The 24,211-nt window shown below is 47.2% G+C and overlaps 1 long non-coding RNA gene across 2 annotated transcripts in view; it reads right to left on the bottom strand.

Annotated features, from left to right (window-relative positions):
* LOC118169165 overlaps nucleotides 1-23,615 on the bottom strand; it is a 70,548-nt gene extending 46,933 nt beyond the window's left edge. The window contains exons 1-3 of one of the 2 annotated variants that reach the window (XR_004751950.1): nucleotides 23,486-23,615; nucleotides 22,019-22,218; nucleotides 602-763 (exon numbers count right to left, since the gene is read on the bottom strand). This is a non-coding gene — a long non-coding RNA (uncharacterized LOC118169165). The remainder of the gene's footprint in view (nucleotides 1-601; nucleotides 764-22,018; nucleotides 22,219-23,485) is intronic. The other variant, XR_004751949.1, reaches the window with a different exon arrangement.
* Nucleotides 23,616-24,211: the final 596 nt, after the last annotated feature.

Genomic DNA, 24,211 nt, shown 5'->3' with positions numbered 1-24,211 from the left:
CGGAGGTTTGGATCTCTAAGCACTGCTCCTGTCTAGGTCAAGTCTCAGTCTCCCCATGAGCTGAAATGAAGGGGGCTGCAGCAAGCACCTGTGGGACAGCTGACTGCTGGCAGGGCCTGGTCTGCCGCCTGCCAGGTGCCAAAAAGCACAGCCAAGGACTGTCTGCACAACAGAGGAAGCAATACAGACAGAGTCCCTTCCCGTTTGGGGCTGGAAATTTTAAAGAGACTGAGGATAGGAGAGGGACAGCACATCACAGAGCCCTGAAACTGTGAACAGTTCTTAAAAATATATATTTTTTTATACATATATATATGCGTATATACATATATTTCTCGTAATTAGGATTCATAGATCTATTTCTTGGCAGGGCATCTAAAGGAGTTGATGACCAAATGGACTGAAGCCACTGCCTTTAATTACAGGCAGAGGAATGGCAGACAACACAGCATGGCCCTGGACATCCCCAGGCAGAGGCTCCTAAGGGAGCCAGCTCTACTCAAGGCAATTGCCTGCTGACTTGCCTGAGCAGAAACACTGAGAAAACATGCTACGAATGACTCCAGACTCACTGAAGCCAGAAGCCTGTGCAGATTTATACCTGACGAAGGTCTGCCCAGGGCAGCACAATTGCACAGCTCATTCCCCACAGCCCCACTGGCTTCAGAGGGACTGGCATGCACTGGTAAGCATGTCTGGGCAAGGAGGAGCAGGAGAACGGGCTCATTCTGCTGTGTAATGCACTGCAGGCCAGTTTGTTCAGCTGGAGGTAAAAAGAAAACAGGCAGAGGCATATTTCATGCAACTGGAGAGCCAGAGACTACTAAAAGAGGCAGGAATCCAGATGTGGCCCAGTCTCAGGTGGTGACAGGGCTTTCCACAGAGGGTAAAGAACAGCTGCCTCCTTTTAGCTGAACTACATGAGCTACAGAAATCTGCTCCTGAGTATGCCATCTCCGTCTCTTCCTCTGATGGATGGAAGAAGCATCAATAATACACTTTTACACCACACCATCTTAATCTCAACTTTCAACTGCTCTGAGCTACAACCACACACCTTGAAGAGCTGAGCTTTATGCATGCATGATAAACTCAACTTTAAACTGATTACTGGAATATCCAAGCTGTTAATGTAATGACTGCCAGCTGAAGCCACACTCTCTTCACTGCTTAATCTTCACTTACAATGTCAGAATTCATTTGTTCTTTCCCACTGCACTCTCTGTTCCCAATTGTGCATTCCCTAAGCCCTCTCACATACCCCTCTTCCCACCTCCACCGAGCACACTGCTTACAGGGTTTCTGGAAATGGATTGTTTAAGGGAGAACTTATTTGTTTCAAGCAATAAACCAAAGCAAGCAAAAGGAACAGCTCAATTACTGTTTACTTGAGGACAAAACTAGAGCATCTCGGATACCTTTGTGTGCAGCAGAATACGAATTTCCTATTTAATTCCTCTTCACTTCCTCTTCTGGATTCCTAAGCCATAGTAAGTGGCAATCAGCTCTCCACTCCGCCAGAGGCAATTGCATTTTGGGAGTAAGCTGTCCCAACAGAAGTTTAAGTAGAAAGAATAAACATCAAGATGCAGCTAACACCGCTGTGTGCCCAGCAAGGGGGATGAAGCTCCTTCCCATCTCATTACCGCCTGTGGTTTCAAGCAACATGTGGGCTTACCTGAGCCATGAGCTCAGCATCCAAGAAATCCCCGCACCTCTGTTGTCCCGGACAAGCCCTTCCTCCAAGCTGCTTTCAGCTCTTTTCATTCTCAACCCAACCAGGAGGCAGAGGGAAGAGAAACTCGGAGCTCTCAGCCCAGAAGCATATCCACATTGCTAGACCCTTGCTCCTCCTCTATGGGTCTTTTCCATTGCAGCTGTTGCCACCATCTCCTGAGGGCCAGGGAAACCAGGGCAGACAGCTGTGGCCTTTCTGCAGAAAAGGGCATTTGCTGCTTGCTCGCCAGCTGAGGGACGATGGCTGGCCTCCTGAGGAAGGCAGATATCATCTCCTCCGTGTGGCATTTGCACAGTGCTTTGGAGCACAGCTATGTAAATGTAGGACAATTGGGGGATATCCTTCAAGTCCAGTAAACCCATCTGAAGCCAAGAGGGTAATGTCAGTTTCCACCATCCAAGTAGCTAGCTCTGTGTAATTAACAACTGGAGACTGAGCCCAGAGCCTATAAGCAGTAAGGTCAGGGTTACTCAGGGCTGTGGCCAGCACTTCAGCAGAAGACCGCAGTTTTGCTGAAAAACAGAATCCTCTCAGAAGAAAAGAAAATTAAATCCAGTTGAAGGTATCATCTGACACCGCATTTGTCATTGCAATGGCTGTAAACTTAGCCAGCCCACTGAACAGCATGTACACTCTTTGCAGGTGGGTCAGAAAAAGCCTAAGGCACAGAACAGCAAGTGCAGCAGAGGTCAGACAGCACTACAGCGCAGGCTCTGGGGCCAGCAGAAACTGTGAGCACACATGGGGCTGAAGATATAGCTTGGCAAAGTGGACTTTTCTGTGTTGCCTCCACTGAAGCTGTAAGAACACTGACACTAAAATCCTCACCTCAGTTCAGTCCCAGTTAAAACCCCTGGCAATGGTGATTTACCCAGCCCCCATGTCCACTACGTGGCTAGAAAAACTCTGAGTCCTGAATTCCAGCTATTGTATCTGCTTATGCTATTGCCTGACAGATCAAAGAGCTTCTTTCACACATTTCCTCTTATGCAATGTGATCCACCGGCCTAAGACATTTTCCTTTATTAATAAATCCTGCAACAATACCCCAAGAGTCACAGGTAAAAAGCGCTGGTGCTCCACAGGGCAACACGTGAAATACTCCAGTACTTTTGTCCAGGGCTTTCCACACAGCTCCCTGCTTAATGAGTCCATCACCAGGTTTAATGACCTGCCAGAGCTTTAGAAACACTCTGCCCTCCTCATCAATGATTTACAGGCAGCCTTAAAACTGTGCACAGATTAAAGAGCCCGCTGCTCCCCCATCTCGCTTCAAACCCAAGCGGTTTTAAATATTTCATCTTGCCACAGAGCTCCTCTGTACACATCCCAAAGGCACTCTGAGGAGCTCTCGCTGGGAGTTTGGCTTTACCTGACAGAGGGCCTGCTGGCACCACAAGAAAACTGTCACTGCCAGGCCTGCCTGTGTCCTTTATTTACATTCTTTAATGAGTCCTGTCTGACCCCAGCTGACAGGAGCGAGGACTGGGGTCTCTGAGGTGCTTGGTGACCTCTACAGAAAAGCAGATGGAAGCCCTGACTGCAGGAACAGAACTAAAAACACCAGACCCACAGTCACTGGACCGAGCAGCAGCCTTCCTTCAGCAACTAGGGAGTCACGGCCCTCTTTTCCTGTCAGCTTCAGTGGGATTTGGAAGGGGATAATGAATGCAGAAACACTGGCAGGACCCTGCACTTGCCAAGTGAGCATGTGGAGGACAACCACCCTGGGGTGGGACACGAAGAACACCTCCCAGCTCTTCCTGCAGAACCTCTCTGATGCGAGAGTTCACAGGCCAGGCAGCAGCAGGCTTCCCTGCCCACAAAAAGCAAGTCCATGCCCTGTAATTCTGTGTGAACTCGTTTTGGTCACCGTGGAAAGAGAGCAAAGCAGCCTACTGTAGAGGGATAAAGACCTAGAGCCACTCCTCAGCTTTGTTACCAATGGCAGGATGCTGCTGAGCACTCTGAGCCACCACTTCATCTCCCAGAGAGGAAAGCTGTCAGCAGATCTCACCATCCGAGGCATCTTGGGATTTACAGATCCCCTATATGTTATGAGCTATTAACTTTACTAGCCATATTTACATGATAACACAGCACACAAGGTTTTATTATAGATCCAAATTCTCCACAGTTGCTTCGGGCAGACTGCTACAGCTGTTTTGATCAGTAAATCATCTATGCCTTTTTTCTTTTTTTTTTTTTTTTTTTAAGTTAGTCCACGAGCTCTGAAAACAGAAACAAGAACAAATTCAGGGAAACAGACATGCAGAGAGATAAATACAGAGGCACAGAGACACACAATTTCCTCTGTAACTGCTTCAGCTGCTCTGGATTGCTGTCCTCCTTTCAGTGTCTCTCACCTACAGGCCTTGGAAGAGGCACAGAGCAGGTTGCAGCCACCTCAACACCTGTGACTGGATCTTTGCTTCCCTTTACAGAGGCATCATTTTGATTTCACTGTCTGTAGGAAGTGGCAGCCAGCCTGCATGTTCCCAGCCTTTTACATAGGGAATTGAGTAAAATTCCACAGTGGCAGTGATGGAAATCTATGGGAAAACATGAGGAACAAGGCCCTGTCCTCACAACTGGGGTATGGGACAACCTTACCCCATGTTGTCCATCCACCCTGACCATTGGGAACAACCTCAATTTCCATGCCCATTCAACTCCAGCAGTGTTTGGAAAGGAGACATCCATCACAAGGAATCAAACCAGGACCACAAAGGTTGAGGAAAGGCATTAAAACAGTGACTTTTTTTCCTGGTTGTGTGAGACCCAGCAGCACTGAGCTGTAAGATCTATCTGCTCATTCCAACCAAACAGTTCATTTTCTCTGCTTTCAGCTAAATTGTGATGGGAACAAGTGAGATCTCAAAAACTTTCTGCTTTTCACACACATGAATATTAATGAAGGACTTAAAACTTGAGAGCCCAGACTCCCCATCCCAGTCCCCATCCCAGTCCATCTCCCCTGGTTGCTGGATCCCCAGCAGCACAGCCTCTGCCAGTTGGCTAGTCCAAGGCTGACATCTGCCCTCAGACTCCACATGCCTGTGGTCATCCACAGCAGAAGGGTTACTCAGCAGATCACCCTGGGACCCTCTGGAGAATTTCTCATCTTTGGATTTTCTTTAAACCAACCTAAACATTTAGGCCCTTCATGGTGGAGAACGGCCTGTGCCTACACTGCTCCCTCTACAGAACCCACCCATGATCAGAACTGCAGGCGAGGGCAGACAATCCCTGTACAATGCCAGGGACAGTACAACTGGCAGCACTTGGTCATTGAGAAAACACTTGGTTACTGTGGGGGTAACCTGCTGTAGGTGATCCTGCTTGGCAGGGAGGTTGGACTAAACGATTGCCAGCAATCTCTTCCAACTTCAGCCATTCAGTGATGTCCTGTCATTTCCTACCCCACATTTCTTCTCACATCCCATAATGGGAAATGAGGCCAGAAATCCCCAACAGGTGAAAGGGATCACATCAATCCACAATAGATACAGTTAAATCTTTTTTTGTCATTGTTGCTGTTGATATACTCACAAAATGAAGCTTTGCCCCCTTTGTGTTTCAGTCTTTTTGAGATGAGGAAAAAGTGATGAACTCTGTGGGCATGCAAAGGGTAGCCTCACCTGAGAGAGTAACAGAGATCCCTTTACTTAGTGCAAAACCAAACAAAAGTGAGCAAAAAAGCACTTCAGAAAGTGAGCAGGTAAGCATCTGCTTTTATCTTCAGTCGATACCTTTTCAGCATGGCTGATCTCTGAAATCTGATTTTGTGTTGTACTACTGCAAATCCCTGCCCCCTGGGAAGCTTGCATACCTCTTGCTGAGCATTAGCTCTCACTTCGTTTGTCCACACAGTTTCCACACAGTTGTCATCCGGACATCCAAGCAAGCTTAAACAAAAGCATAATCTCTCCATAAAGCACATTACTATACTCGAATAGTTGTTGCTCCCAGGTGTCCTATTCCATGAAATCCACCACCAGAGCACGTTGCCTTCTTCAGAGAAGGGAGGGTGTTCACAGAAGAAAGCTCTGTAAGGCATCACAGGCTAACCTTTAGTGGGGCTCAGCACCCCTCTCTCTGGTTCACTCCTGTCTTTTAGAGGGGATAGGGCCATGGCACATGTCCTCGGCCAAAGCTGCTGCACCAGCCATGAAAGCATTCAGTGAACATGCTCACTGCACAACAAAGATATTACACTACAGCATGGCAAAAAAAAAAAAAAAAAAAAAAAAAAAAAAAAGTTTTGGTTAAAGGGCTGTGAGGTGAACAACTGGGCCTTTGTTGGATGCAAGAATGAGATAATGGGGTAATAAAGCATCCATTTCTATAATGTCAATTTACTTCCTCTTTCTTTCATATCTGTTCCTGTCTACTGATTCAAGAAAAGCAAACCGATCAATGCAATTCACCTGCTGTTCAAGCCTGCATCCAAAAAAACATAGCATTTCCCCATTTTCCTCTGTTAGTTTTAACAGTCTTACTAAGATCTGTGCAGGGTGAATGACCACATTTCCATATCACCTCCAGCCACTGCAGTTACCACGTCCAATAACCACATCCCTGCAATTTAACCACAGCAGCAAATCGTCACACCAAAGGAAACGATGCAGGTGCTGAGGCTGTTTCCAAACTACCTTGCACCTAACTGGATCCAGTACAGTTTGGCCACAGAGCCACCACCACCAGAACCCTGCCAGGGGCTCTCAGTGGGGCAAGGGTGCTAAGTTCTGGGTACCACACTAAACTACCGATGGTATCAGGGCTCCTAAAGCAGAGATATGTCAGGTACCCCACCCTGCTATTAAAAACCTTATGCACTAGGACATTTTGAATCATACAAAAACCACACTTCAGAAATCACTAGGATCAAGGAAGCATTGCCCTGGCAGCCAGGAGGGCCAACCGTGTCCTGGGGTGCATCAAGCACGGCATCGCTAGTAGGTCAAGGGAGGTGATTGTCCCGCTCTACTCTGCGCTGGTGCGGCCTCACCTCGAGTACTGTGTGCAGTTCTGGGCACCACAGTATAAAAAGGACATGAAACTGTTGGAGAGTGTCCAGAGGAGGGCTACGAAGATGGTGATAGGCGTGGAGGGGAAGACGTACGAAGAACGGCTGAGGTCACTGGGCCTGTTCAGCCTGGAGAAGAGGAGGCTGAGAGGAGACCTCATCACAGTCTACAACTTCCTCGTAAGGGGGTGTCGAGAGGCAGGAGACCTTTTCTCCATTAACACCAGTGACAGGACCCGCGGGAACGGGGTTAAGCTGAGGCAGGGGAAATTTAGGCTTGACATCAGGAGGGGGTTCTTCACAGAGAGGGTGGTTGCACACTGGAACAGGCTCCCCAGGGAAGTTGTCACTGCACCGAGCCTGTCTGAATTTAAGAAGAGATTGGACTGTGCACTTAGATCACATGGTCTGAACTTTTGGGTAGACCTGTGCGGTGTCAAGAGTTGGACTTGATGATCCTTAAGGGTCCCTTCCAACTCAGGATATTCTATGATTCTAAGCATCTACAACCCTAACAGAAACAGGGTGATAACACACAGGTACGAGAATGCAATTACTTTAGTTAATTACACTGAGGAGTTAAGGTTAGTGGAACCAAACCCAAGCTGGTGTGAATCATTGTAGCTCCACTGGAGGGAACAATTGCATTATTTACTCCAGATGAAAATCTGCTTCAGTAAGTTGAACAGAACAAGAAAAGGCTATAAACAGACTTAGACTTACAAAACAACAAAACACAATTTTCTCTCTCTAAAGTAAATTTCTCTCCCACAGTGGATTTCAAATATGGGGGCCATGTCACATCTGCCATATCCTGGGAGCTGTTTTCTGAGCAAGGAGCATGCTGCAGGCATCTTGGTGTGCTGCAAGATGTTACACAGATAGGGCACTATCAGGCAGAGGTTATCTCTGACATTAAATCAGCTGAGATGTAGGGCAGGGGAAACAGACAAGCTTCTGAGCACATTAGCCCTTATCACATCACTCCACCTACAAAAGGCTCAGACCATTAAAGCCACCAGCTTGGCTGCTACAACAGAGCTGACAGAACTGCAAAATGAGGATGAGCATTTTGACTTTGTGGTGCCCCGTAATGTCAACAATTCACATTGACTTCAAGTGGTGACCCACGGCATTCGGCATTCATCCCAGAGACTAGGTGATGCAGAGCTCCCCTGCAGCCTCCATTCCCTACAACAAGGGCAGGCTTTACACATTAGGGCGTTAAATTAATCTTCTACTTCTCTCATGTCACAGGACTCAACTTCTCCAGCTTCCCTGCCACAGGAGTCTGATTCACAGTGCTGGGCTCTTCAGATATGGCTGTTGACCTGATCTGCATATTAATCCAATAACTCTTCGCAATTAAATGAGAAGGGAAAAAAAATAAAAAGAGAAAGAAAAGATGAAGCCCTCTGCAGATGTTATCCTCACATATGGTCCCCCATATGGTTGTGTCACTGCTGTTTCATTTTATAAGATCTCTCTCTTCAGACAGAAACTCCAGTCCCTTCCATACTGCAATCAAGAGATTGATTAAGAAACAGGTAACACGGCAGGCCACTTCGTCATTGCTGATAAAAGTGCTGAACAGCCTCTGCTAAATTGCAGCTATCAATCTCACAGGCTGTACACGGGTACATTAGTTATTTCTTCCATTCCCCACAGAGACAGATGTTTCCCGTTTTCTTGACATAAGCTGTGTGGATAACTTACCCATCTGGCTTCTCTACATTGTTATAATAGCATCTTCCCCTCAGATGTCATCTTTCAATTTCTAATAGCCTCCATGGGGAGGCAATAATATTACTTAGCATTTCTAAAGGATAGGCCTCTAATCCATTGAAATTTGTTAATTCCCCCTGAAATTACCTTCTTATGTACTATGAGCCCAGATTTACAGGGTGCGTGTAAGGCCAGGACTCTGGTAGCAATGACGTGACTTGCTAAACACCACAGTGATGACCAGTGACAAAGTAGACACACAAGCAGAGACTTTAAATTCAGATTCCCCTTGTTCTCAGCTCTGTGTAGACTCCTCATCCAGACCAGCTGATGCCAGCAAGTCTCCTCTTTTATGATCAGAGCCTGTCCCAAGCTAATAAAGCCTCTTTCAGGGAGGCATGAGATGAGAGGACGGAGTGTGAAGAAAATTCATGTAATAATGCTGTAAACTGGTTTATGGAGACAAAGGGAACAGTTAATTTTTAATGCAACAAGCAAAAAGTAAATCCACCTTCTGCTGCCCCAGTGGATGTAAACCCAAGTTTAAAAATAAGCAACAGTCCAGACAACTTCAGTCCTTAATTTACACGTAAATTAATAAGACAGCAAAACAAAACAACGTGGCTTGCTTACGAGGTGCATAGGGTATTCCTGGCCAGTCTTCTGGTTACAAGACATGAGGGTCCCTATAACGCAATTAGATTCCAAACTTCAGTTCCCACCTGCCCTGTGCCAAGTCTCTCTTTTGAGTCTTTGCTTACTAATTACAATGTCACCAAATACCCTGTTCATTATATTTGCATTTGCCCAGTCCCTGTTTCCTTCTGAGAAAGCCCAACAGCTGCAGTGCCTGGTCTCATGCAAGTCCCAGGATCAGTGTTTTACACGGCCCCACATCTTACCATTTACACTACCTCACCCAGTCACTAAGGTCTGCCTGGTGCCATTACACCAGTAGGTAAGAATAAGGAGAGACAATGCTACATGACTTGCTTGTTTAGAAAAAAAAAAATACTGTCCAAAAATACAGTCCACTTGTACAAAATGATGTGGTTCAGCTATATTCAGGCCCAAGGAAGATGCTGTTGCTTTACAACCACGCAGGATGCCAACAGGAGAGAGGCAGCAGCATCACATGATGAAAGCAGGAGCCACAGCCACTCCAGCGGGGCCACCAGGAGCAGCTTGCCAGACGTCATGAGATCTGACAAGTTCCCTGCAGACACACAGAACTCCAGGGTTTCTGCAGGGGGACAAAGCCCCTCAGCATGAATTTTATCAACCAAAACTGGAGCCCTCTGACTAGGAGGTAAAAAAAAAAAAAAAAAAGGAGCTGGTTCAGTGGATTTCCATTTCCATTTCCTTCCTTAAGGATCATGGTCCATGATCCTTAAGGGGAAGACAGCCATAGATGTGATATTAGAGCAATCCTACAAACAATCTCTCCTAAGCATTGGTATCTCCAGGCAGAGGAATGGGCAGTTTGAAATAGCAGTTCCTTTTTTTTATGACTCACTGCCATGCCATTATACCAATAAGATTCTGTCTCTCCAGGGTGTTTTTCTCCAGTGATTAAAGCTGTGAGCCTTCGACCTTGTGCCTTATCAACACTACACAACACGCACTATAACCACCTAGAAACTTGCTGCCTTTCATCCCTTATTGCTTAATAAACTTGCCAGCAGACCTATTGCAACAGAATAATGAAGCTAAACGATTGCATTCAGCTCAGTAAATCTGGGAGCAGAGCCTGTTAAAAATAAATTAAATTAAATTTAAAAAAAATAATAATTGCAGAAATGTGGAGCATTATGAAGAGATCCTGTCAGTTCAGCCAGAGTTCACAAACGATTCGCTCTTGTTATTCAGCTGCAAGGAGCAGCAACACAAGAAGAGGTGAGGGTAGGGAGATGCACACACCTAGCAGAGGAACGAGAAGGTGTCAGGACAGATCCACACACAGTCTGCACCTCAGGGAGCTGCCGCAGGAGCTGCAAACAGCACGGCCTTTGGCACGAGGTGCTCAGGAGGAGAAGAGACAGTGCTCAGAAACAGGTGCTTTGGCACAGTGACGCGGAGGAGGCAGCCCAGCACCTGGCTCCAGCCACAACAAGCCAGCTCCCGAAGTTTCAAATGTGGTAAAATTGCAGCCAGCTGACATTAGTAACCTGCGGTTTATGATGTGTTCGTGCTGTAATTTTCTGGGTACTTGCTCCATGAAGCAAAAGACGGGTACTCCTCCAAGAACGGGCATAGGCAGGCCATAACAGCAGGGCACAAGGTATGCATCTCATCTGGGGGAACATCCCATGCTCTGCTATACTGAGCAGTCGTATGCAGGCTATTCAGGCCCAGATGCCTTGTCAAGGTGCCTGAAGTAGAGAAATACAGCCCTCAGGTCACAGGTGGGATTAGCAGCTCTCCATTGCCTCTGTATGGAGCCTGTGGTGATCACATTTCCACCTCTGGGCACCTTGTGTGCCTTTTACAAGGAGGCCCACAGAACATGTGGCCTGCAAGATCACACGCAGACATCCCACAGGGCCCAGGGCACTGCCTGCCACATGTCGGTCAGGCTGAGACTGGTAGGATGTAAGCCTAAAATCCACAGGAGTACATTCAGACAGAAAAAGGTAGAAGAAAGCAGGAGCTATGCTTCCTCCCATATTGCCTCCCTCCAACAGCAAGGAGCTCGCTAGGCCCATGCTGGGTAATCCCAGGATGGCCCACCGGTTACCAGCACGTATCCCCATTCTCATCCTTCCTTGGGCAATAGCATCACCCCATAAGGCCCCTTATTGCTTCATTTCTGCATCCGCAAAGGGATGTCAGGGTGGAAAGCACCAACTCCACTATTCATGGAAGGTTCTTCCTGACCAGATGACTTGTCAGGACAAGAAGGAAGCACAAATGCAAAGAGACCCCACTTGTCCGTGCAAGTCTAGTGACAGCTCTAAAGGACTGAACCATCCCAACAAGAAGATGAGTGGTCTGCAGGATCCAGAACCATCACAAGCCCAGTGGTTCCCACCACCACTACCCTGAGGTACTTCTTCCAGCTACCGAGTCTCTCGCAACTGAAGCTAGAGCTGCGTCTGGCTGCCTGGAGGAAATTCCTGCTGCAGGTGTAAGCTGCTGGTGGGCCTTTCCACCACGCTGTGCAATACATCTCCCGGATAGACAGGGAATGAGGAGAGGGAGTTGCATCACCACAGCGCACTTCCCAGTAAGCACTACAATTTATAACACATGAATACTGTATACATACACTGCAGAGTTTTGGAGACAACATTATCATCTCAAAGGGTAGGTAGGAGGCGGGAATAACAGCTTGTAACAACTGTAGCCGAGACAGCTGCTTTGTTTGCTGTATATAATGCTGTTTGGGGAGGCAAAATAGCTGTACCAGCAGTGCCTCTGCCTCTGCTAGCATACGCTGCAGCTCCACGTGAGGCTGCTGCTAAGTAATTAGGTTAAAAGAAGACACAAACATGTAAACAATCTTGTGGAGGCTTTCTGGGAGAAAATTAAAAAAAAAAAATCATTCATAAAACCAAGTGCATCCACTCCCTGGAAACCAGTGGTGTTGTCCTCATGCTGGGCTTCTGCATGGTATTTGACAGACTACCCAACCCGATCACTGTGGCTGCGAACCCGTGGAGAGGATTAACCTCTTGTAAGGCTAGCCGTCACAGCTAATAGCCAGCAGAAGAGTCAGCCCTAGCCCTCCTTCTTCTCCTTCCCCCTTTCCCCAACCTGATCATCAGCCACACGGTTCCACTCCCAGCCCTTGTCCTTGTACCAGGCCCTGCAGAGAACCCACTCAGCTCACTAATCTGACAGAGTGATTCCTTTCCCCATATTGAGAAAAAAAAATGGCCAAGTTTATTCTTCTGCCAGATAAGTGAGCTGAATTATCCCAGAAGGACCTGACTAGCAAAACTGAAATCCAAGCTGACTACAACTGCCCCAGTGAATACAAGCAAAGGGAACATGGAAACTTTCAGGATCAGGAAGGCATTGGATCAGCTCAGCTCCATTTCTAAGCTGCACCCTCCATTAATCATGGAGCATCTCCTCTTAGACGGCCTTGGATCAGATGAATGGCTATTTCTCCTCTGTAGCCCACAGGATACAGGGAATGATATTTTCACAGGTCTAGTTTGTTCTGGTTCCTGGATAGTGTGACTCTACTGGACAGGAGAGGATTTAAAAAAAAAAAAAAAAAAAAAAAAAAAAAGGCAGCTTGTTCTCATTTGTGCTTGGAGTTTGCCCTGAGGAAGTTTGGCAGGATGCAGCTATGACATCCATAACATAACGGTAGCAGCATGGGAAAGGACTGCCAAGGTGATCTTGTTCTAATGAGTGGAATCACAGTGGACTTGCACAGCCTTAAAGGAACCATCACCTGGCCCAGGCTTTCAGCAGATAAATGTATGCTGCATTTGCCAAAGCTTTTGCAAACCAGCTCTGGCTGGAATGGGAGACAGTCCGTATTATAGGGCTATTGCACACAGATACCGCAACTGGTTCTGGAAGCCTCCGAGACACGAACCACCAGAAACGTGGAGTTGAGGAGAACTGATCGGTATTTGCTCACCCTATTCTGGCACAGGCATTTGCTGACAGGGCAGCATTGCCACAAACCTCTGCTCTGACCCACCAGGACCATCTTTGTGCTCTCTAGCCAGACACGCTGCAGCCACAGCCCAACAGCAGCCAAAAGCTTTTCTTGATTCCCTCTCTTCTGCTTGGGAGCTCTCAGAGCAAAGAAAGCTCTGCTTTTACCTTTCAGGATGGCAGACCAAGAGTCTTCCACATTGATGGTTTGTCTGAACAGCAAAAGAATTGCCATGGTTACAGCCTCACTCGAGGTCTTGGGGAAAACAGCAGGACCCATGGATCCAAACTCAACAGCTCACTTATCAGACAGCCACAAGTGGAGAGGAGTCAATATGAGAAGGAAAAGAAACTGCTTTTCCCACCACCCAAAATTCCAAGAGGGACAGACGGGAAACCAGAGATCACATCACAGCTTTGAGGAAGATGAGCACGATTCCTCTCATTAAAAGGCTCAGGAAAACCAACGGCCATCTGAACAGACAGCTGCAATCTAGTGAACTTTCGCCTTGAGAGCAAAGTCTGATTATTCATTTATGCGTGCAATCCCCCTCAAGCAGTTTGGTTTGTACTTTATTTTTCTCCAGCTAGACAGCCGTGAGGTTGTAAAGGCCCCACGTGCCTCCCGGCATCTTTGCTCCCAGCAGCACTGGAGGAGGATTCAGGAGAAGCTGAAGGCAGAGCTCAGCCTGGGACACAGAGATTATATGCACTGGCCTCCTGCCCACAGGTGTGGCAGGGGACAGCCACAGCCCTGCACGTGCTGGTGACAGCATTCAAGGTACAGCCACTGGGAAAGGCAGTCGTGCTGGCTGCCCCTTCGTGCAGTGCTTCCCTCTCAACAGGAATATATAAACAGGTATTATGAAGTTCCCAGCCATGGAACACCCTTATTTTGGGTGGTAACTCCTGTTGTGATGTACTTGGCCTGCAAAAGAGCCAAAGGTAGCCATGCTCCAGCAGCATGGCACTGCCAAAGCTCCTCAGCATCAAGTATCCCAGAAGGAAGGCTTTCCCAGTGGCTCCGCCATTGAAAAGCCCATGTTCTTGGGGACAATACAAAATGCTACTGGAGTGACCAGTAGCCATAACCCAGGGCCTCAAATGATGGTCCCTGCCAGGCACAGGCAGCCTCCCCCATGCCAGTGTGGATCTACAGATGTGGCTGCACAGCTGTGAGTTGAGGTCAGAAAGCGTTATGAAAGCTTCTACATCTGCACTGGGACAGAAGCCTCCTCCACCACCAGAACACAAACTGCTTTGGTCAGTCAGAGCCCTTGGAAAGCACCTGGGAAGGCAACAGGAAGCCACTGCACTCCCTTCTCAGGTGGCTGTCCAGGCAGACTCCTTTCCCAGGCTTCTTCCAGCACAAGGTGATGAAAAACAGCATCATCCCCTCTCGTTTCATTGGGCAGCTGAGCAGATGGAAGAGCAAGGGAAGACCCTTCCCTGGTGCCACCTGCCTGACCTGTCACAGTGAGGATAAAAACAGCAGTCACTTGGAGATCTGCTTGGCCCCCACCGAGACAGCAACAGCACAACAGCGTACGAGCTCAGAGAGAACACTTTTGGTAGCGTAAATCCTCCTGCTTCCCGGGAAACCGATGTATTTACAGCCCCAATTTGAACTGCTGCGAGCACCATCTCACCAGAAACATATCTGTGTTATTATCATTGCACCACATGGGTAATTGCTATACAAATATTTGCCTTGCCCACGTTCATCACCAGGCTGCTGCTGCCTCAGGGTGAACTTGCTCAAAATGTGACGTGTTCTCCCAGCGCTGGCAGTCTTAAAGGGAATGTGTCTGTTTGCACACTGAAAAGCTCTGCACCCTGACCCAAACTCCCAGTGAAGTCCTGCATGAAATCCAGAGCAAGAGGGACCCTTGGCTTCAGAAGAAAGTGTGTGGGGCAAGAAGAAAGCCAGATTTCCTGGGCTCTTTTTGGATCAAGATACAAGGCTTCATTCACCTTTCCTCTCGTCAGCTTATTGTGATTTGTTTAGATTTATCACTAGCCTTTCCTGCTCCAATCTCTTGCTCTTTTCTAATTAGGCCATTGAGGCCTTGTTCTCAAATACTGCACGGATCCCAACAGAAGATTTTAAGTCTCTGACATCAAATGGCAAGCAGTTTACTATAGTTAATTATGGTAATTTTTGCTTAGTAGTAGCTTCCTTCTGAAGAATCAAGACTACTTAGAAAAAGCCCCAGCCTTGGGCATGAATTTCTAACAACATTTTTTTGCTATTTATTATTTTACAAAGCTAAATAGCAGCAGAAACTTAAAACCCAGAGGGGAATAAAAAAACTGACAAAAAGAATAGGCTTTCAGGGGCTTTACGACATCACGTGGTACAGGATCGGACATCAGACACCAGTGCAGTGGAGCATCTGGGTTGCAGTGGCTGTGTCTCCTACAGCAGCCCCTTTCCTGCCACACCATCCCGCAGATCTAGAGACCAGCAAGATCACAGAACAACAGGATACTGCTCCCAAGCACTTCTACAGGAAGAATGCAGAAATGGGGCTTTCAAAATACCCTCAGCAAAGCAGACCCTGCCTCTTTGCATGAATTAAGCCACAGACGAGACTGTGACACATGTTAAGGACAGCAGGTCTGTGCCAATTTGCACATCCCCTCTTGTTTACTCCCTTACTGGTGAAACATGAAAAAAAAAAATCCAAATAAATTTCCCCACACAGCCCATGCTTTGTGCCCGGCCCCTCAGCAGCAGCACTCTTACATGTGCCCATACTACCCACTATTTCAACCCAAGCTGGTTCCCCAGTATGAACCAAACTGATTATTTTTGTGAGTAGCCCCAGTTGTGTTCAATTTCAAAGATGATGGAGGTGATTTATGAGAAGAGGCAAGCTTCTTGCACAAGAAGCACAAGAGTCCTCCAAAACCAGCAGGCCAGGTAGTGAGGAATTAAGACTTACTTTCCTAATGTTTGAGCAAACGATCACATTGCTGCTTGCATCCCGAATGCTCAGCCTTGTCTGAATTAAATAACTTGTCTTTTCCCCTCACTTTTACTATTCTAAATCGAGGTTATTAACCTCTGCTTCCCAGACTTTCCCTCCAGATTTCCAAAGGGGAAAAAAAAGTCCTTATTTGGAGAGAATAAGTAGAATTTTCTCCTGGAAAGGAGAGAAAAAACAGGGAAAATTGACAGTTTGCCTTTGATTTCTATAGCTATAAAGTCCTCCCATATAATCTGAGGGCTTTAATATATAGCTTCTTCCTTTTACAGAGGGTCTGAAAATTTGACACTTTCATCAATTACAGAAATATGTAATCTTCCAGTCTGCTTTGCTACTGTGGAGTTTGTTTCATCTTCAGGCTCTCCTTTTAGGCAATTTAGTGATTCATCTGGGAATCTAGAAAGCATTTGGAGCAGTTTAAGTCAAACTTTCAAATATTTATCGCAAGGTGGGTTTGAGGTAGGCACGAGAATGTAAAATACAAGTTCAAAGCCTCCTGTGTTCTTCATCTCAGAGCTAGAGGAAAGGGAAGAGAACGAAAATCTGTTATTAACTAATTTAATCAAAAGCAGGCATCTAAGCAATCGCTACGGTCCTTTCCAGAAGTTCTCATTCTCTGGATGTTGTAGCTATTTGCCAAGCAGTTTGAACAGTTTAATTGTTCTTTAGTGTAAGAGAAGTAATTGATTTTTGAAGTTACGCTAACCAGGACGTTATACAGCATTGAGAAAAATCACCTGCATTTTCCAGAACATCTTTTAAATATAGTTTGCCTCTTTCAGCAAAGAAAATCTGGGTCTCTGCCTACTTTCAAACAATGAAATTCTGGATGTCAGCAAGCTTCTTCACCTGCAAATGAGACTTGTTTGAAGTTCAGATACAGTTGGTGCGTTAGGTCAAACCGATCCTGCACAAGAAACCTTAAATGACCCTCAGGACCCTTCCCAGTCCTATATCATTATCCCATGGTAAACACTGGTCTTGTTTCTCCTACAAGCACCCCCAGCTTGAATGCTACAGTCACTCTAGAGAGCAGCCAGGCAGCCCATGAGAACGGGGTATTTGGTACCCACAGACCCAAAGCCCTTCAGCACACACACGACTTCACACCCTCAGGTCACACGAAGCTGTGCACCACCTTGGGCAGGCACACCACTCTCTGGAGGCTACGAGACAATGGACAGGCTGGTGTGCTTCAGCGGGCCGGGGCACTGAGGAAAAAAGGAGCAGTGGAATAGATGCCGACAGGGATAACGCCAAAGAGCTCCATTTCCCAGGTCATGAATCTCCAGTGCATGAGCTAAGACCTTCTTTACCTCCTGCAGTCATGGGCTGTGCCATCTCCCTGGCAATTAGAGAGAGCAGCCAGCACCTCCAAGAAAACAAGGACAATTCCTGCAGCAAGGAGGTGGAGGCAAAATATTAATTTCTCCCCACCAGACCGCAAAACCCTTTTCGCTGCCAGGAACACTGTCCAAGAATGGAACATCTGTGATCCCTTATGCCTCAGAGACAGTTCTGCTTTTCCCACGTCAAGTCTATCTCCTGTCAGACCCCTGACTGCAGGTTTTGGGAGTTTTACCTGTCCCCCCACTCTTCCCCTTCAAATTCACAGGAGTGAACAATGATCAAACCCACAGGAAAAGTGGGTTTGCATGGGTTTTCCCCTCCACTGCATGGCTACCACAGTGAATGGGGGAGCAGTGGGAAAGCCTCTGAGAGCTCTGAGAGGCCTGCAGGGCTCAGCAGTCCAGATCTGCTCATCGGGACATGTGGAGGCTAATCCCTGCAGCACTACTTCTCTTGTCACAGTGCAAATCTTCCTCTTCAGGACTAGATTAGAGAAGGTAAAAGCAAATCATGATAATACCTAGCTCTTAAATAGTGCTTTTTAGCCGCAGATCAAGGCAACTTACACAGAATAGCTCAAAGAGAGTTATAACAAGGTCCAGGATTGTGCTAATAGTCAACGGAGAAACCTCAAAGCACTGTGTAGAGATGCTTATGCTATGGGGTCAGAATCCACACCAGGGGGTTTCAGTTCCCTTTCCCAATTTTCTTTTCCCAAATTCAGCCACGTGCACTCAGGAGCAGCTGGTGCAACATCAGATGGAAGTCTCCTCGCAGTCCTCCCCACAACCACCTATGGCTTCAATAACCAACGCACAAAAGATGACTGAGCTGGCACTTGCCTTCTGGGCTGGCATCAAAAAGCCCTGCTCTCTCATTAGCCAGGCCTCTCCCCCGTGCCACTGCCAAAGCAGGGCAAAAATAGCACATTAAAGAGACGCAGAACTTTCTTCTCGCAGATCAGCCCCGATTAAAAGGACTGCCTCGTGTCCCACGTGGCTGAGACAACACGTCGGGATCTCCTGCCCTGGCTTTTCTGCATCTGTTCAGAAATGCCATTGCACTCCTGCTGGCCAAAATCTGCCCCTTTGGACTACAGCAAAGACTTTCCATGCATCCCAGCACAACACTCACTGGGGCTAGGGACATAAAAATATACAGGGGAAAATTTCTGTCCAGGTGGTAAGTCAGCAGCTTGGTTGTGTTTTCCTTTCCCCATGCCCAACAGTTCCACAAGGCCTTGGCAATGGGCACCCAAACTTTCTGGTTTGCATCCAGGTGAAGTCATTTGCCCACAGAGCGAGAGCCCTCCGCAGAAATTCAAAAAAAGGTTGAACACCTGAAGGAGTGAACTAGGTACTTTAGCTCCCTAATTTTGTTCAGGATTGGGCTCCCTGTCCCACCCCAGGGAAGCAAGTTGTAATAGCTTTGTGTTTATGACCACAGCTGAGCGATTGCTGTTCACACACCGACCCCAAGGGTACCTCAGTCAATCTACCTGCTGCCGTGCCCTCCCTCAGCTCGTTAAGAACTGGAGTTCAAAGGAGTTTCCAGCTGCCAAGAAATCAATTGTGGTGTTTGCAGGAGGTGGTGAGGGGAAAGATACAGGTGCTCTCTGCAGGTTGATGCACCGATTAAAGAGGTTCCCACGTGCCAGCACACAGAGAGCTGCACAGTTTTCCTCAGTCCAGTTCATAGAAAAAAACAACCTGAGGATTGTCAAATGCATTGTGTACCCGTGCTTGCTCAGGCTGGTAGCTTTTCCATGAAGGTCAATGGGAGCTCAGGTGAGTCCCCCCCATCAGCAGGGCTGGAGACGGCCACGTAACTCCAATGGGGAGACAGGGTGAGCAGCATTACCCAAAACAGTAGATTTAAAGGAAAGCATTTCCCTATCCAAAGCATGCTCTAGACAGAGTAACTTTTCAACCTAGGTGGAACATGGGCTGCAACAAAATCTTGACCCAGGTGCGTGATTCCCTCCATCACATTCACTGCCTGCTGCCAGCACCAGCAATGATGGCACTGAGCCTCCCCATAGCCACGTCCATGTGGACCCAGGCCATCAGGCTGCATTCCCAGCCCTTACACTGGCAATTTTACCTGCGGACACCTCTTATGTGGCCTGATGCCATACCCAAGGTCCCCGAGACAACCTGAGGCCAGGACTCCCACACCCTGCCATGCTGTCCTCCCTGCTCTGGTCAGCAGCAGGGCTTTTCCTTTGGGAACACTGGCTCTGCACCACCCCACTGCCCCCAAAACACCCCCTGCAATGTCCAGGCAGCAGAGCAGCCAGTGCCCACTCTCCTCTGAGCTGCCTGCAGGGATGTCCCCACTCCTCCCCCGTTTCTCAGCTGCCACAGCACCACCTGGCCACCAGATTGGGTTCATCTGCAAAAGCTTGGCATTATCATTTCAGGTTTGGTTGTTTTGCCCCAGAAACACAGAAAGATGCCGTAGGACAGCAGGTATCTTGGTGTCACACTGCAGCCCTGACCCCAAGTGTACTGCAAGAGCCGATCAACACCTGTCAAACAGCTTGACCTCTCCACGTCTCGTTTAGCAACCTGCCAAATGAGGCTAATGCCATCTCGCTAGGTTGTGGTGAGAATTAGTGATCCTAATGCACGCGAGAGTTTCTAGACACTTGTTATATGCACACACAAGCAAAACCTGGCTATTTCTGTCCATGCCAGCCCTGTGAAGAAGCATATCAAGAAGCCTCTAGCAACAGGCAGGTGGTCAGCAAGCAGACAAGTCTCACCATATCTGTGGACAGAGAGCAGAGCCCCCCACCTCACAGGCACGTGGCCCTGGTTTGGAAGCACCCTGCCTCTCCCCAGCCAGGGACCATCCAGCCCCCAAGCCACAGCCTCCTCCACCAAGGCAGCGAGGTGACGCTCCTGCATAGAAAGAATTAACCAGAAGTGTTGTGCAGCAGCACATTCCCTCTGATGTGCGTATCAAAATAATTATAGCAGGTGTATGCAAAGTGGGCTCTGGGTAAATGGGCTTCCTAGTTTGTTTGGGTTTGGCCAGAATGATTGCCTATGCAGGAAATCAGAGAGCTTTAGGCGGTTATTATTGTTAAAGACAGTTTGCAGAGAGGAAAAAAGAAGTCTCATTTGAATAACAAAACAATTTTTGTTGATGTTGTTGTTGTTTATGAGCTATTTAAGCCCTGGGGTAGGTAAAAACAGGGAAAATAAGAGGAATTTATCTGACAAACATTTTAAAATGGATACTACCCATGATAAAAATCTTATTTTGAATTTGAGCAATGAGTAGCACATCACACACTTTCTAGGAAGGAAATTAAAATAAAAAGGATTTCATGAGCCATGAAAAGTGTCGTAAAAAAACAGTGTATATATTTTTAAAATAAACACAAGTAATACTTCATCCCCCTTTAAGCACTCAAACCTTTTAACTTATTCAGCCAAAAACTCACCACCATCACAGTGGAAAACAAGGAGCCATTTAGCTTCTCCCCTTCAAGTCGCAGGGAGCAGCGCTCCCAGTGCAGAGGATGAAGCACGAGGTGCCCCTGACCACACATTCCCCATCCTCCCTCACCCACTGAGGCTGTGGAATGGGGCTGTGCTGGAGACAGGGACTCCAGAGCCCACCAGTGCCATGAGAAGCCGTGACCTGCTGCTACAAGCTGGAGAGGGTCACAGAAAAAGGACACAGCATGGAGCAGCACTGGCCACACAAAACAGTTTTGATACATGCCCCATTTCCCTCTTTGGCTCCCTATAAAATATTCAGTTTAATAGCCCAGCGTTCACTGTAGGGAACAAGCTGGGCACCCAAAGATCACGGGAGTTAGACCTGAGCAGCTCCAGTATTAAACCCATTTCTCATAACCAAGCAAGGAAGGGACCAGAGCTGTCTGCATCACTTGTTCGTGCAGCCAACGGTAAAGAAGTAGAGGCAAAAAAATCCACAGATATTGTGGTATTTACATGGAAACGTGCATACATGAGGCCTTCAGATTTCAGAACTTTGTCACTTATAGGGAAAAAAAAAAAAACATCCCTCCTACACTCTAGGGAGTTAGCCCTGCTTGCTTTTGCTTTTTCTTTTTTTTAAGCCTAACAAAAAAGACTTATTGCAGACTTTTCACAGGATATGTTCAAAACATTTAAATTACAAAAACCAATCATTCTTGACAGGCATCATTGACATGTTTTGATTTAAAAATTAAAAAGGTTCATTATTTATATAGAAAGAGAAAAACATATTTCAGGTAATTGCTTTGCAAGTGGTGACTTGTTATAAATGGATCAGCGTTTTCTTCCAAAGAAACACCCAAAGATACTCTTAAATAGCTCTAAGCTCATTACTACAAAGCCACCTGCACTCCATGGTGACACATGAAGTCACCCCTGCTAGCAAGTGCTGGAGTTTTGCAAAAGCCACGAGTGGAAATGGGGAGGACAGGAGTCACCCTGTTTGCCCGGGGACCAGCGGCAGCCCCCACCTAAACCCAGGGACGTCTCTGTCAGTCCCTCGCCCCGTAACCCCTCCAAGCCAGCTCCATCCCCACATCCTCACCTTCCGTGCTCATCACGGCTCCTTTCTCCCATTTGTCCATCGCTGTTTCCTTGTCTTGGTTTGATCCATCATCAGCAAGGGAATTCCGAATTGCCCAGGATCACCAGAGCCTGTCTTTGAAGGCTTTTCCAGCCTCGGCTAGCACAAGCTTTCCACAGCAAGACCCCGTCGTTATTCGCACACACGGGTATTCATTACAGCTGGGGAAAAAAAGAAAAAGAATGTATTTGGCATGGAATAGGCAGACGTTCATTTTTATTTTTTTTCCAAAAATGAACAGAAGATCCCAAAGAAGCAAACAAAAAATAAAATCATTTTGTTTCCATTTTCAGAAGTTGAGATATTTCAGGATTCCCTTTAGTCTTCACCTCCTTCCCTTAAACCCTATCCTAATTTCTGTATCCTGGAAAACAGGAAAGGAGGTGGAGAAAGAGGAGGGAAATGGACCTAAAAATTTTAAGAATTCAGTATGTTGGAATTGCAACCGTTACAACATATTTTTGTCATTTAAATAGAAACAAACCGTCTTTTACTTCCTTAAAAAAAACAGCAGAAATGGAAATGGTGGAAACAAGGGATGCACCATGGAAGTTTCCCTTCTCTGTTTCTGAATAGGGCTTGGGATTTCTCCCTCGTGCCTTCGGTCAGTTTTGGCAGGCTGAACACAGGGGAGGCCCAAACCCAGGGACAACAGGTTAAATTTGGCACTCCTTGCCCCTAAGAGCATGCACACCCTGTGCCCAGGGACACATTTTGGGTCCAGAAATGAGATCCTCGAGGCAGCAGGGACATGCAGTGCTGCCAGGACAAGGAGCACAGCAGCAAGCTCTGCGCCCATGTGGTTTAAATGCCATAGAGTCAGGGCTCACATGTCTTGATGTTTTATATAAGGGATCCGGAGCTATTATTAAATAAGAGAGGAACTAAGATGGGGGGAAAAAAATGTTTCCAGGCTCCAGCTATCAGGTCAGCCTTGCACATCCTGAACATTTCCTTGCCAAAAAAGGAAAACACAGGATAGCAGCTGGGGCATGAGCCTCAGAGCTGTGTTCCCATTTCTCCTGACAACCTGCTGAGGGACTTTCTTAGGCTGTTAACCTTCATGAATGGGATCTTCACACCCACATTGCCTGTGGGTCAGTCCGTCCCCCTCCTTTCCTCGTACACTCCTCCATGACTTTTGAAACCTGGCAGCCAATTCTGAACAAAACCAATGAAGGAAAGGTGCTGCCTTTACCAGAGCCGGGCTGCATTTGTGGGATCTGATTCACATCTGCAGATCCCAGCCCAAGGACTGGGGAAAGCGCTAAGTTTCTTTCCTGGGAGCCCTTCATCCCTTGAGCCTGCGTGCCCTTTGTCAGGCCACACTGCTGCACACGACAGGCAGCTGCTGCCACTGCAGGAGTGCCACCACGAGAATTAAACAAACTCCATCTAGCAGCCGCGCCACACGCTCCACCTCATTACCCGAGAGGATTCTCAGCATCAAATCCTCTTGTTTTTACCATCTCTGCTACTTGTGAAGGATTGGAAGCATAAAGCAATCAGGAAAAGTGAATGTTTTGCAGATCAGACACCGCTCATCACAGCACATTACAGCTCCTAAATTATTAACAGTAAGAAATGAGGTGTCCCAGAGCTGCTTGCTTCTGGGGAGGGAGAGTAGGAGGGGGGGTAAGAAGAAAGGATTGTGCTATTACAGGTTATTTTTATCCAACATTTCTATGCTTCTGTCATTAACTAATTGATGACACAGCCTGTTTAATATTATGTCTGCTTGGGTATTTATAGCTCCCCAATTACTGTAGTATCTAGGTGCTACTAACAAGCTATTCTCAGATGAATTTGGCTGCTCACAGACAAATCTTTTGGTGCAAGTAAGCGCGACTCCCTTCAGCGACTCCCCTCAGCAGTACGGCGTTTCACACCAGCCGAGGATTTACTGGAAGCACTTCATCACACGTGGCGATGCCGGGTCCCGGCTCACCCATCTGGGGATGCAGCAACATGAGGAACAAGGCACCAAAAGGCACCTCGCGGCAGCAGCCACATTGGACCCCTCTGATTGTCCTGTGCTTGCTGTCATATCTAAGATCTCTTTGTAGGTGAGTTCACAGCACCCAGCAGCTACAACGCAAGTTGGACGAAGTCTTACCCCTTGACACAGACATTTAGGTGATGTTGCTTGAAGAG

Source organism: Oxyura jamaicensis, chromosome 6 (assembly GCF_011077185.1).
Source record: "Oxyura jamaicensis isolate SHBP4307 breed ruddy duck chromosome 6, BPBGC_Ojam_1.0, whole genome shotgun sequence".
In the NCBI taxonomy this organism is placed as follows: domain Eukaryota; kingdom Metazoa; phylum Chordata; class Aves; order Anseriformes; family Anatidae; genus Oxyura; species Oxyura jamaicensis.
Note: the sequence above shows the minus strand (reverse complement) of the source record. Positions and strands in the feature narration are given on the sequence as shown.